We start from the raw sequence: 16,032 nt of genomic DNA, 5'->3' as shown, positions 1-16,032 counted from the left end.
TCAAATCCCATGCCATCTTTCTCTTTTGGGAACCTAAACCATTTAGTTCCAAATGACATCCAAATGTTCAAAGATCTTAAGACATACTAGAAGCATCCAAACAATCTTCAAAAATATTTTGCATGTGAAGTCTCGTATATCTCCAAGTAAATTGACATAGTGCTTCAGTGTGGAGATGACATATTAGTCTATAGGATTACCTTGTGGAGGATCCATTGTCAATTGATCCATTGGGGAGATTCTTTAGTTAACTTCTAGTAGTCTACCCACACACGTCTCCTCTTGATGGGACAAAAAGATGGATCTACTCTCAGTTCTCTTGGGGTACGTTTGTACCACACCTTATCAGTTAGTCGATTCTTGAACCATAGCCTTCTCCATTTTGGTTGAGTTTTGTTGAATGTGCTTGTATTGAAGGCTTCATCCAGAATATCCTCATATCCTCCCACTTGGGTTGGATCTGGAGATATAAGATTTTCCTACTTGTAGAGCTTTGTCTCTCTCTTGAGTAGTGAGTAGGGGAGAGTTGGCATGATATACCTTGATAAAAGTCCTAATATGTAAGATAAGTGGCATGCTGACTTGTAGAGCTCCCCTTCCCATTTAGCATTTCTTCGCACATAGAGACTAAGTGTTGTCCTTTGAGACTGTAATCTCCTCAGTGGAGACTCCAAATAATCCTCCTCTCTCAGGCTCATGCTCAATAGGTCCCATATTTGCTCTTTTTAAGCTAGATGTTGGAGATCAAGAGAGAGCTAACTTCATCAATGATTCTCTCTTTGTCATTTAGCATGGCTACCCTATCTACTTCTTTGGCTTGAATCTACCAACTCTTCTTCTCTTTTGCATTTTTCCTTTCCTTTGAGTTTCTGTTTGTAAGTCTATGGGTGTGTAAGTGTGCAAGTGTATATGAGAGTGTGTGTGCATGGGTGTGTAAGTGTGCAAGTGTATATGAGAGTGTGTGTGCATGGGTGGGGTGAGATGGATATGTGTGTGTGCGTGTATTTCGGATACAATGGATGTACGTGTATATGGTTAATGGAACGGATGCATGTGTGAGGAGTAGCTACTACTTGACTATCTAATAAAAATGTAAAATTTGCATAAAACTAAAATTCTATCTACAAAATTAATGCAAACACAGACATCCTACTCTAATCTAACATTCTAACATCCCATACTCATGTAAGCATGTATACAACATACCCTGGATCCTCTACATGCACAAACAACACACCAGTCAACTTAAAAGACGAAAATTCCTATCTTTGCCTCACAAGTCTACCTAAATGTAAACTATGCTCTAGGCTTGCACTTAGGTGGGTCACGTATAAGAGAAAAACTATGTGTGGCTATCGACCTTGTGCTAGTCTAGGTACTAGTTCCTTGGCAATGGTGCCAATGTTTGCATGTCATTGTCTCGCGAAGGACGTCTGTAGTCTAGTGAGAACTCTGACAAACAAAAATGTCTTGAGAGGACATAACATACCCAACTAGTGCATGGAAGCAGCTATGCAAGTGTCAGGAGATAGCCAGAGGTATCAATGGTATGAACATAGCATGAGTATGCACAACAAACTATCTCTAACCAAACTAACATGCTTCTAACTGATTCTCGCACAATCAACTAACTAATGCCTAGAGCTCAATGGTCGGTCACAGGATTTTATCTAAGCTAGCAGGCTTGTGAAATGACCCAAAATCCAATCTAATCTATCAATCGGACATAAAGCGACCTGTAGGTGGACTAAAAAAGAATCAATTGAATCACGTGAAAATACAAACAATAGGTTCTTAACACTAATAATCATTCATATCAAGTATGAGTACAAGACATTAATTAAATTGCAAGAAATCAATAAAAAACTATTATTCTTGCTCTAATCACAGTAATCGCAATCATCACAATAATCAACGAAAATAAGACATTGATTGATTGAAAATGAAGAGCACAGAGAGACAAACAACCTGCTTCAAAATGAGATCAAATTTTGACAAGTTTGGCATGCATAGCATTTACCTGAAGGTTAGCTCATCGTCTTATCTCTTACAACTTAACTTCTACAAATGACTTAAAAGTTGTCTTTTAAGCTAATTGACTTGGGAGGCTGTACCCGACTTGGCAAACTAAACTTATGGCCAACTTATATACAACTTGGAAGCTCATTGGCCCCTCGAACTCATAAAATGATTCTAAATTTAGTAATTTGGAGTTGCAAGGTCCATCGGGTTCTCGAAAGTCAAAAAAAATAAAAAAATTTAAGTTGCGGCTTCTTCGGGGTACACTCAGTATCATCTGATAGTGAATTGGTCTCTTGGAGCTCTCCTAGAACAACAGACATGGGTATGCCAATTCTAGATTTTTGCCTAGCATAAATAATCCCATTTTGCATGCTCAAGGGCTATCAAGGTAAACGAAAAATACTTTTGAGATTGAACCAAGTTATGAGGCCCAAAGTGGAGGCTAAATGAGGCCAAAAATACCTAAATTTCAATGGCAAGATGCTAATACCATAAATGCAAAATCAAGATATGAAATTAAAGGGGATAATGGTGGCCGTTCTGCCAATCTAGGACCAATGCGACCACACAAACCAAACCAAATGGCTCACGTAGATGTACACAATCAAATGATTGTTGTATTTCATATGCATGCATATCAAGAGTGTCCACCTATCACATCTATGAGAGTGGGTCAACAAAGCAATGTAGAGGACCCATACAAAAACATGTGATGTGATTCAAACAAGTACTATGAGCAAAAGGTGTCCAAATTCTTAACTCAATTTGAAGCATTTGGGTTAATCTTGACTTAGAAGACATAACCATGTTTTTAGATGAGGCATCAAACACAAATCCTTGATGTCGATTCACCAATTCAAAAAAGATATAAGAGAATATGTGAAAGGTGTAACCACCCAGCTAAAATAATATGTTGCTTGATGTCTAAAATTTGGACCGCGAACGTCTAACATCCATATTTTTTGAAAGATTGACACATGAACACTGCAAAAAGGATGTATACATGTAGAGATGTACCATACTAGATCAATACATTCTTGAGGCTATAGATTTAGTAGATAGCAATGACATCTACAAGGACACAAAGTGGGTATTGATACTAAATCTAAAAGGTCAAATACATAGAGTGATGTGAAGACAGACCCACCCTCAAACATTGAGTTTTAGTGGAGCCAAAATTCATGAAAATGTGAGATACATATGAGTTATGAGCTCATGTAAATCAAGCACAAGCCCAACCGCAAGATTGGTATGACAGAGAAGCATATTGGGACACCTATATATAATACAAGAGGATAACAACACGCTTATAAACCAAAGTTTGAATTTGAAAAACAAGTAGCCCAACCATACCAACCATTGTGACCATCAATGCCTAGGTATTAATCTCCTTGTGTAGTTCACCTCAAAACATAGAATATGTGCCATCTACTCACGAAGATATAACCCTTGCACCGACAATGCCATGTTGCATCTAGACATCTTTAGTTTCTTTGATGATTGGAATGTTAGATGTTTGCCTCATGTTTCTTGGATGTGGTTGATATGAACCAACTCCAAATGGATAAGAAAATGCTAATGTTCATAGAAAACAGAGGAGTTAGATTGTTTTACAAGCCTAAACCAAAATCTTAGTTCAAAATCAAAATTTGCACAAACATGAAAGTGACCATGATTTGATGGATTACCCACGATATAGACATTGGGAGGAAGGGGGATTTTGTTTTTAGAGTGCGCAATCTTGCATTTGTTTGTAAATTGTCCTTGGAACCCAGATCAAATAGGAAAATTTATGCAAACGGTTGTTTACACATCACCCAATGCTTTAGAGCTAGATCCAATGGTCCCACTAAATGTGATCACATGGACTCAAGCAAAAGAGATAAAGGGAACAACAAAGAAACAAAGGGAGAATCTTCTAGCCAAGGTCATAAACACCATAGGGGCTCATGGAAAGCCATACCGGCTAGACTAAAGGCCAGAAAACAACGAGAAGAAGAGTTGGCTCCATTCTTTTAAAAAAAGGAGAATATGTCCAAACCTACCAAGGAGTTCACGCAAATCAAACAATGCTCTGGAAGTTGCAAATCAACCAACTTCTGAACCAAAAGACAATAGTGTCAAATCGAGGGGAGCGTACTAGTTGATAAGGTCTTTGAGCCACTGAACATCATGCTTGAAGCCTGGGGAGCTATTCTAAGGCCTCATCAAACTCAAAAGTAATGACTTAGAGGATACCCATATCAAACTATTAAATATAAACAATTTGATATATAGAAAATGATTTTTGAAGCTATGCAAGCTTTAAAAGAACCGATTGCTTAACTCAAAATTTCATTGAATGGATCACACGAGTGATCCCAAAACCTAGGGATATTATGACCCTTAGTATTGATAGCTCCAAGCATTGAAAATGCACATAGATGCACCCTAGATTGAGACAGCAAAGGAGACCCTAGAGAAGAAACCAGATGAGATGGGTACATCGCATGAAAATTCTAGAAATGGAGACAAGCATGCTTGTAGGGTGCAAAATAGAGCAAAATATCGACAAGGAAAACAATGCTCCAAGAGTAACAATCGTAAGTGTGCCGCCTAAAGTTATCCCCCAAGCATAACTTTCGTAGTTATCGGTAGTATTAGAAGGTAAAAAAATGACGATATGAGCTTTGGAAATCCTTTAGAGACGCAAACTATGAAAGCGAAACATTCGAATATATTGTATTGATGAAGTGGATATAAATAAAACACTCAACCTAGAGCTTGGATCCTTATAGGAAGACGTGCATTGTCCAAAGAAGTCTGATCTAATAAATATGACTTGTTTAAAATCATGTCTTCATACTTGGGAGAACATGATGATAGGTCTAAGGTACACAGATTGCTCTCACAATAAAAATCCATGCCACTAGTGTTGGATTCTAGGAGCCTACAAGAGCTTTTATTGACTCGAATGAGTTACCTTAAACCTTTATGAGACCTTTTGAAGGTGGAACCAAAATTGTGAAGATATGTGACAAATATCCTCGAGAAAATGGGAGTAAAAATAGCGCAATTACTCTTGAAAAAGAGCTAGAGGATAAAGATAACCCTAAGCCATTGATGCAACCTATTTCTATTAACAAAGTAGAAAAATAGTACGAGGAAGATGATAATAACACAACTCTTTTAGTTGAGTACAAAGATGCCAAAACTTTAGCCATACTCGAAAATAGAACTACAGTTGTTGTAGCCCCACAGAACAAATTTAGGAGAAATAAAAAAGACTAACAGTAAAAAAATCAAGCATGAAACTTCAACTTGCAGATGGTTACATAGAATGACCAATATTATTATTAAAGCAAGTTGTCATGACCTCACGTGGTATTGAATAAGAACATACATTTGTTGTAATAGATTTGGGCACAACACCAAACTACAAAATCCTATAGGAACAAACATTTATATGTCAACTCAAAATGATTCAAAACTTGGCATATAACTACATCTACATCAGGTAAGATGATGCTATAATGTGGACAAATTTGAAATACCATAGCTTTAGGGATGTTGCAAAGACCCATGTAGAAGATTTTGAATCAACCACACATCTTTGGATGCATGGAGTGCTAAATGATAGTGAACAGCAAAAAGAGTAGTATATCTTAGACTGTCCCATGCGAAATAAATCTTACATCCCCAAACCATTCCCTGAAGTTAACTTTGAACCATTGGAATAAGTACAAATGCTGACCACGCTTGACACATGTGTCATTGAACAAGCTCCCACAAAATTCTCTGATGAGCAAGAATACAATTTAATGCCATTTCGTGATAATCCAACCACTCAAAGAATCCAACTGTTTGATTGCTACTCATACGCTTGCTCAAGAAGGTGTACAATAAGGATTGTAAGTGGAGAAGGTTTCCATGGAGCTAGATGTGTCAAGACTAAGTGGTTTGACTACCACACTAAGTGCAAAGATGCTTGGTCACCAAGAATGAGATTAAAGAGGATTTATATAGTTTAGTAGTGACTATTATTTTATTTTATTTTTCTTTTCGATTAGAATGAAAATTTGAAATCACAACTCACCCATCCAACCTCGTGGAGATGAGGCCACCCCCCATCTATTGTTGAGGTCATCCATCATAATAAGGTGGAGGTACCCGCTTGATTTTTGGCATGAGGTTATCGTAATATGGACTTATGGTACGAGAAGACTTGAACCCATGTTCTAGCATTGGGAAGTCAAGCGCACTCAACTACTTGAACCACCCGTCTGCTTCACTGGTAAGCAAGATTTTCTTCTTACAAAAGTTCCCAAGAGTGGTTTGACTAGCACTACTTAAGTACAAGAGCAAAGGATGTTGATCAACAACGTGTGAGGGGGCGTTGTCCTTCCCTTTCACAACGGCCGAAACCTAACCGTTCTAAAAGGGCGAAAACGCGTGCCTCCTTTCAAAACCTGGTCCCGCTTCTTTTTTCCCAACGTCTCTCATTGCCCAACACATTCAAACCTAAACAATCTATCGGTATATATATAAAGAGACTTATTATCAGCTACCTGATAAAAAAGAGCTGACACTTTCCCATGGTGAGAAAGGAGCTTCTTTCCCATGTGTGCTTTTTCCCCACCTATTGTGTTCCACATGATGAGCCACTACTTGCGGGAGGGACCCCATCCCTAGCTAGATGCGGTTGGGAATGGGGGGGAGTGCCAAATCTCCCACCCCATGCTTGCACTCCCCTGTCTCCAACCTCCCCCAGCTAGGTATGCAATATCTATGCTTGGGATGCAAAGTGTTGCAGCTGGCATCACGATCCGTGGATTGGGCAATTTACATAACACACAAGAAGATGAAACTATTAAATACTCAGGTTTGCTAGCTCTACAATTAATTGTTTTGAAAGATGGGACAGTTGGAATATTTTACTTGTTATTGCCTCCATACCCCTTAGACACTCCGGCAAGCTTGAAACGCTCCAGTCCAAACACATTTTTAGTAGATGGCTCCAGAGTTAACTATCTTGCTTCACATGATCATAGGTTCTCGGATAAAATACTGGCCGATGATTTGCTATGGCCACCCAACAGACAACCAAAAGCCAGCGGCCATACCCCATAAGAGTCGCGGCACATCATACCACTGCCCAAGAATATGCACCCCAACCAAAAGCATGACAACGTAACCAAAGAGACCCCCATATGCAAAGAGACCCCATATCTAACACCTCTCTAATAACACTAGCTACAACTTCCTCTAGTACCCCTAGCCACCCAAATACTCCTCTTCCACGTTGATATTTTCTTTTAATATAGCCCATATACACTATCAAACAGATGCATACCTAAAAAATAATCACACAAAACTGATGTCATGCATCCATGCATATGCCTTCATGCATCCATGCATATGCCTAAAATGACCTATTATGCTATGCAAAACCCCGAGATTGTCCCAAAATATATACAAAAATGGCTAAAATTTAGGGGTTGACATTTTTATCCCCCCCTAACTACGAAGTCGTCCTCGACAAGTCTGCTACGCCGCATCAACCTTCATGGTTCAATTACTCCTCGTTCCTCTATTCCATTGCTTGTGCTCTACCTGACCGCTCCTTTGAGACGAGCACCAAATATTACAATAAAACCACATTATTGTAACATTTATCATAAAGACATTTAGCATGCAATGCATTACATGATACATTCAACAGTAATCTGAATGTGACTGATTAGGACCTCTTAGACTTGCCTAGATCAAAGAACTCACATATTAGGCATCCCTAAATAACCAGTAAAGTTCACTAACCCCAAACCTTTAACTCCATTATCAATAGCTAGTAGGTTGCACAATATAGGTTATAGATTAACCTAATAACTCAGCTTTACTGAGTCTAAATTATAGAGCTTTTTGCAATTTAGCACCACTTAGCTTATCTTTGTTTAAGACCTCTAGAGGGACTACATTACACCTAATCCCATAGAAACCTAAGCCTCGAGTAAGTTACTGCCTTGCCATCATAGCCATCATGGGATTCATTTTACAATGGTCTACTTGCCTTTATCTATTTATATCCTTGCCTATACTTTTTAGTACTTTTTTTTTAAATTTGAGATCAAAGGAAATAAATAAACAGAGGCAGTATGACTCTATTTGTTCTTTCCTTAGGTTCAGGACAAGGACAATACACACTACCCAACTGCTAAGTAGGTTCTTCGTAATCAAGGGAGTCCCTCAAGAGATAGAAAACACGTCATAGCCAGTATCAGTCTTAGGAGATCTATCATCTAAACCTCGTTCAACCTTGTAACTAGGTTAATATATAACCAACATTAGCTCCTCTAAAGATTTTAAGTTTTTGGTTACTAAACCCAACCAATAAATAGGAAATGACTACAGTGTCAACACTTTGACCTTGACCTATCTAGGAGACCTTATTAGCCACATTTTCAAAAACAATTCTCATGCATGCTTAAACTTAAAACACTTAGGCATTGGAATGATACACCTGTTTGTGTGGAGCATGATCTTGGATGCAATAACCCTTTGAAGATTAGACTCTTTAGAGGGACTCATTCTGTATTATCAGCTAAGCTATACTTCTTCTTGACGTGCATACAACACAACTACCGTTCTCGACTATTTAGCATGTTTAATGCAATACGTTGTTTTTGTTTTTTTAAATGTTTTGTTTTTTTTCCATTTTTATTTGTTTGTTTTTTTATAATAAAGAAAATGACTAAGAAGGTGGTCTCTCAAGCAAAGTAAGGGCTGAAATATTTGCTAAGTCAAGAGGTCTAAAATCATCTTCAGGAGGACCAAAAGGTCGTGCATTGGCATAGCTGGGATGCCATCCTATAAATGGGTCATTAACATAATCTGGATATTCTTCTAGAATTTCCTCTTCTTGTTCTAGGCTCCACCATCGAGAATATCCATCCCTATAAAAATCTTGCATCTCAGCATCTAGGGAGAAGAACATAAACCTAGGCACTCCATAAATATGGGTTTGGTCATAATCATCCTCATCAATCATGTCATCATCAGTTTCTTCAACTTCTGATAGGTGATAAGATGACGATGATGATGATTCATCTGATAGATCATTTAAGTCTATAATTGCCATCACCCAAGAGTGAACGGCTCTAACTAATAATTCATCATCAAGATTTATGCCCAGGTCTACCCTCCGCCAAGTCACAACCCATTCTAACTCCTCTACATAATTATTCTCTAAGGATAAGTCTAGTAAAAATTCTGCCCCTAACCCTGAAAGAATAGGGTTCCATTGGTAAAATAAAGTATATTTAGAAACTGAAGACTCACCCCGTTCAGCCAATCTGTACAAAATTTCCTAATAACCTGTCTATACAAAAAGAACACATAAACTTCAAACTTTTTTATTTTTATTTTTATTTTAATAATCATTCTTACAAACTGTACATATTTACATAAATACTCCTATCCTTATTATGTAAAATAATGTTTGAGCCTCAAGCCATTCACTCTAAATGGCCCTAACTCCTGATTTAAGTCTTGCACTAGGATGGACCCATTGGTAAATACTTCCAGTACTTGAAATGGCCCTAACCATCAAATTTGGAGCTTACCTAGATACTTATAGTATCGACTATCATATATAAGTACTTTATCTCCTTTAAACTCTCACTTTTTGATATGGCGATCGTGCCATGCTTTTCGTTATTGTTGCATAGCTTCAACAAACGAGTTTCATCTAATTTCACCAATTCAATCAAACGTGCTTTTAATGACTCATTGTCTCCTAAACACATTGATAATGCTACCTTGAGTGTTGGAATTTCTTTCTCAGTGGGGAATATTGCTTCTCTATCATACACGAGATTAAATGGTGTATTTTTGCGTTGTGACTTTAAAAGTGGTCCGATAGGCCCATAGTGCCCCAAACAGTCATCCCAGTCTCGCCTATTCTCAGCCACATTCTTTGTTAAAATAGTACCGAGAATGCGATTAGTTTTTCCACTTGTCTATTGGCACGGGGATAATATGGAGTTGATTTTCTATGTTTAATTTTATGTAATTCAGTCAGTTCTTGAATTGTCTCATTCAGAAAATGAGACCCTTTATCACTCACCAACTCCAAGGGATAGCCAAACCCTGTGATTATGTCCTCATACAAGAACTTTGCTACATCAATGGCTCGATCTTGTCTCAAGGGTTTGGCTTCCACCCACTTTGTTACATAGTCGATACATACCAAAATATCGATTGAACCGATATCTTGTTGGTGGATCTATAGGTCCAACAAAATCTATTCTCCATTTTTCAAAAGGCTTTAAGGCCAATATAGGAGTGAGTGGGTTTGCTGATTGTGGAGACGTCCGTCCAACTCTCTGGCATTTATCACAATGTTTACAATATACAAATGCATCCTTATAGAGGGTTGGCCACCAATATCTAGCATATAATACTTTTCTAGCTATTAATTCTCCTGCGAAATGGCCACCACATGGCTCATCGTGCATAGCTTTTAAAATAGAGAGCATTTCATCTTCTCAAACACGTCGATAGATACCTTCTCGGGGAAAATATCTATAGATATAACCCCCAAAAATGGTATAGTGTCTAGCCTGCATTAATATTTTGTGCTTCTCATGCTTTGTACTATCTATAGGATACTTGGCTGTACTTAAAAAATTTGCGATATCAGCATACCAAGGCAAATCTATTGCAATTGCAAAGAGTGTCGCATCTGGCAACTCATTATTTACTCCTACTTTAGTGTCAGTAGTTAGTAACCTAGACAAATGGTTGGCTAGCACATGAGATTTTCCTAGTTTGGTTACTACTTCAAACTCGAATTCTTGTAGTAGGAGCATCCAATGTATCACTCTTCCTGACAACTCGGCTTTATTGAGTAAGTACTTCAACGCTTCGTGATCAATGTAGATAATGAAATTCTTACCCAATAAATAATGGTGAAACTTATCCACAAAAATACCATGGATAGACATTTTTTTTTCCGTAGTAGTGTAATTGCATTCAACATCACTCAAATTTCTACTAGCATAATAGATAGGATGGTCAATTTTCTTGCTATCAGCCTGACATAGGACTGAGCCTACAATCAAGTGAGAGGCATCAGCATGCACATGGAATTTCTTACTCCAATCTCGGACTACTAATATGGGTGCATTAACTAGGCAATTTTTGATTTCCTCAAAGGCTTTTTGCCGCTCCTGAGTCCATAGATAAGAGACATCCTCCTTCAATAATTCAGTCAACGGACTCACCACCGAGGCAAAATGGAAAATAAAACGCCTATAGTAGTTTGCATGTCCTAAGAAGCCTCGTAATTGTCGTAAATTTTTGGGGAGCAGGCATTTCCTTAATCTTAATGATTTTACTATCATCAATAGTAACCCCATCAAAGGAAACCACATGGCCTAATAGCACACCTCTAGGTACCCCAAAACACATTTCTTGAGATTTAAGGATATGCACATTTCTAGACTACGTTCAAATACCATGGCCAACTTACTTGGCATATCGTCCTCTTCTCCTTGAATAGAAAAATCATCTATAAAAATCTCCATCCACTTTTGTAGGAAGTCTTGATAAGCGGCCATCATTGCTCGCTCTACTGGCGCATTACATAATCTAAAAGGCATCACTCTATAAGCAAAAGTTCCCCATTTCGTAGTAGTGAATGTGGTTTTAGATTGGTCATCCGGATGGATATGTATTTGATTGTACCCGCTAAACCCGTCCAAAAAGGAATATAGCTTATGGCCTGCTACTCTATCTAACACTTGATCTGTAAATGGAAGTGGGAAATGATCTTTCTTGGTTTTGCTCTTTAGTTTTTGATAGTCTACACATATACGGATTTTCTTGTTTTTCTTTGGCACGATTACAATTGGTGAAATCCAATCACTATATGCCATGGGGGTATATAAAACCTGCATCTAAGAGCTTCATAATTTTTGCCTCTACTAGTTCGGCATAAATAGGATTTGTACGGTGCTGTCGTTGGCATACTAGCTTAGTATTAGGCTCGTATTAGGCTCCAAATCTATGTAGTGCTGACATACCTCAGGTTTAACCCCTTGTAAATCTTTGTAAGAACACGCAAAAACATGTTTATATTTATGCAAAACCTCTTGTAACTGCTCTAATGTTTTTCCTTGAAGTTGGCTACCTAGATTAAGAAATTTTCCTTCTTCCACTTCCCATTTAATTGTGGAGTTTTCATTAATCGATAGAAAAGGAGATTGCCTTCTAGGTGTTGGAGGATATATGTGTGGATGAGGTGTCTTCCAAAAACCTAAGTTATTAAGTAATCCATGTTTAGTCCCTTTTTTATCCCAATCACTTTTATCATCATTACGCTCTTTTCCCTTTCCTTTATTAGGTAACTTCTTTATCAATTTTGTCTCTTTACTTGATTGACCAACATTATATAGCCCAACCATAGCAACACTCATTTCAATTTCATCCTCAATTTTATTTGCCCATATAATCTCATCTTTTTTGTATATATCCTCCTTGATTTCTTCTTATAACATCATATCTTGTTCCTAGTAAAGTGACTCCTCAATATATTGAGCTTCTAAGAGTTGCAATTGTTCTCTCAATTGGCGAATTTCTACTAATGCCTGTCCTTTTTCTCTTTCTAGTCATGAGATTTTAGACATCATTGCATCCACACATTCTATAGACAATTCTCTCTCTTGTTTTAATTGGTCTTGTAGAGCACATAACACTGCTCGTAACTATTCTATGGGAGTTACACGTTGCTCTATATCAAAGCATAAACAATCTAAAGAGTTTCGAAGAAGTCATCCAGTCGGTAATATCGTTGTCTGAGTCATTATCCGAAGAGAAATGTACATCGTACTCTCCTAATCCCACTTCTTTAGCATAATTTCTAGTAGTATTAGCCCTAGAGATCTCTCTAGATGAGCCTTCAATTTGAATATGATAACCATTATGCAAGAATCTTACATATTTGTCTTTGTTTAAAGTGAAGCAAACATTTATTGCATCTTTTGTTTGAGGGCTTTTGTCACTATAATCCATTACATCAGTCTCATGTGAGGATGATAATCTATCTTCTTTCCTTAAAACTCCTTTTGACACCACCCCCAGTCTCACTATATCAGAATGAGGTCCTATTGTAATAGTGCCTCTGTGCGAGCTTTGCATACAACAGGACTGAACAAGCCAAGGTCTTCCCACCAATAGGATGGGAAAGAAGGTTTCATAGGTATGAGGCCTTACAACTAAATAACTCACAAGAAATTGAAGTCCTCCTACTATTGTTTTAACCTCCTTTAGAATTTCTAAAGGTTTGATACGTCTTTGATCTGCCACTCTTAATACTAAGTTGGTAGGCTTCATGCCTTTAAGTCCCAGTGGTTCCTTCAACCTTTCTGGAAAAGGTGCTACACCTTTAGTAATTACAGGTGATCCAATAGGAATAGGTCCTAATGGATGCTCTGAGGAACTATCACCATAACTTTCTTCTGGGACTTCCACTTGCTCTCTTTAAATATCTTGAGGCTCACAATCAAAATACCAAACATTTTTCTTCTCTCACTAACTTTGAGAGTTGAATGCATAAGCTACCTATTGTGCACTAATAGGCTAGTACACTCCTCGTTTTTAGAAGTATTTGAGGTGGAGGAAGTTCCTAAGCCTAAAATTGACATACAATAATATTTATTCTTCTTTTTTGCCTCTTTTGCTATTCTCTTAAGGCACTCTACAACATGCTTACCATAATATTGGAAAAGTGACACTTTCCCTTTCTCATTGGATCAATCTCCTTCTAGCTTCTCTCTGCAAAAATAAGTTGTGTGATCAATTGCCACTAGCAAAATTGCCCTTACCTATATGTGTACAATAAGAACCCGATCTCCTTCATAGGCTACTTAATGTTGAGAAGCTATATCCAAAGATCCTTGATCTTTCCTAGATGATCAACAATGTTGTCACTTATATCCAAAGGTTATCTAACTCTTTATTCAAGAAAGAAATTCAAGTATAGTTCTTTTATTATTGGAACATGCTAGCTTGTGTGATGTTTTATACAACTTAATGTGTGAAGTTATAGAACCCAGTATAGTTAAAGCAATTACTACCATAACTTGTGCATCCTTCATGTCCTACTTCTTCTACTCTAAAGTTGTCCTTGATGGTCCAGCAATTACTAGCATAACTTGTGCATCCTTCATATCCTACTTCTTCTACTCTAAAGTTGTCCTTGATGGTTCAGCAGGTTGTGCTAGTAGTAGTGCCACATTGATCTTTTATACATCTGATTATAGTAGAGGCGAAAGCCTTGTGAGAGTCATGATTCACCCTTAGAAATATAATCCCATAAATAGCAAATGCAGCTTTTGACGTCTCTACCAATGCTAAGGTGCAAAAGCTTGGGGAGAAAACAGACCTTTCACCATCAACACATTCTCTACCCCATAAAAATTTAAAGAGAGTAGTTTGAATCATCCTCCTTATTATCCTCATTAAGAGCTCTCAAGATGTCCTTACATGTCTGAGCCATGGTTCTAGAGAAAATTGTCAAAAAAAGAGAGTAGTTTGAATCATCCTCCTTATTATCCTCATTAAGAGCTCTCAAGATGTCCTTACATGTCTCAAGATGTCCTTACATGTCTGAGCTCTCAAGATGTCCTTACATGTCTGAGCCATGGTTCTAGAGAAAATTGTCAAAAAAAGTGACCACACAAATTTTCTTTGTAGTAGTGGAGTCTTGGCCACTCGAGAGCCTATTGGAGAAATTGACTTAGCATCTCTACAATTGGAGGATCCAGGTCTACCCTTGTTGCAAGGCCTCAAAGACTTGCATTGGCGCCGTGAGGACCTAGAGGACTATTGGGATCATGCCAAAGATTATGAGGCCTTGGGTGAGCTAGAGCCTATCGAGCTACTACAAGTGGAGGCTTGCTCCATAATGAAGCAGAACTGATTTGAGCAAAACTGATTTGGTGAGGCTTGGGCAAATATGGCCGCCTGCAATCTCCTCATTTAAAAGTGGTGAACCAGTTGACATGGTGATGGGAAAAGCTAAATAGAAAAATTTCATAACAAATTGGAAAAAAATGCACAATTGAAAGATTACAATTAGCCAAAATACAAAACCATGTTAAATTTTGGATTATCTACAATTATACACAACATTGAAACAACCCGAGCTTTTTTATCATTCAAATTACAGGAGCCAAGGGACAAGGCTACGGTCATCTAATTCATCTTGACACAACTCCTCAAATGTGCCTAGATATATAAAGAACTCTCCACCTAATGACATATCCACACCATCCTCTATCAAAGCATCCTCCTCCTCTATTTGGGCATATATTGTCTTGTTTTTTGTATAAGTTGTAGCATATGCCATACCGTCTACTCTCATGGTTGGCAAAATAGAACCCTACCACCAGTGAGGACTTGATGCTCTCGAATAGAAAATAACTTGCATAGCAAACGCAAATTTTGGATGGTTGGAATATGCAAGTATCCTATCTTCTTCTATAAATGTGTGAGCACATACCTACTCAAAGTGTTTTAGAAAATGTGTCTTGTAGATCAGTTCGCAATTTCTTTGTGCCAATTATGGACTCTATCCTATGCCATGATTGCACCATGGCCTTCCATTACAACCTTCAACCACTTCACATCAAAGTTAATCATATAAAATCTCTGAAAATCAACCTTGATGATCTCTTGATGTGTCCTAAAATATACAATCTCTACCACAATGGAGTTTGGATCAGATGGTCATTGTACAAACAATAATAGGTATGCCGCTCTACATCTACGCACTTCTCCCTTAAGTGTCCTCCTTAGGACCATTTCGCTATGTACATAGAAAAAAATGCATTAGATATGTAAGCTAATTAAAGTTTCTACAATTTTTGTACTTTAGCTCCTATGTTACCTTGTTACTACATCCACAAGAAAACTCCCACTCCTTTGTTACCTTGTTAGTACATCCACGACGAGAAAACTCCCACTCCTCCC

Source organism: Cibotium barometz, chromosome 53 (genome assembly GCF_041138505.1).
Source record: "Cibotium barometz isolate CiBa-2024 chromosome 53, ASM4113850v1, whole genome shotgun sequence".
In the NCBI taxonomy this organism is placed as follows: Eukaryota; Viridiplantae; Streptophyta; class Polypodiopsida; order Cyatheales; family Cibotiaceae; genus Cibotium; species Cibotium barometz.
Note: the sequence above shows the minus strand (reverse complement) of the source record.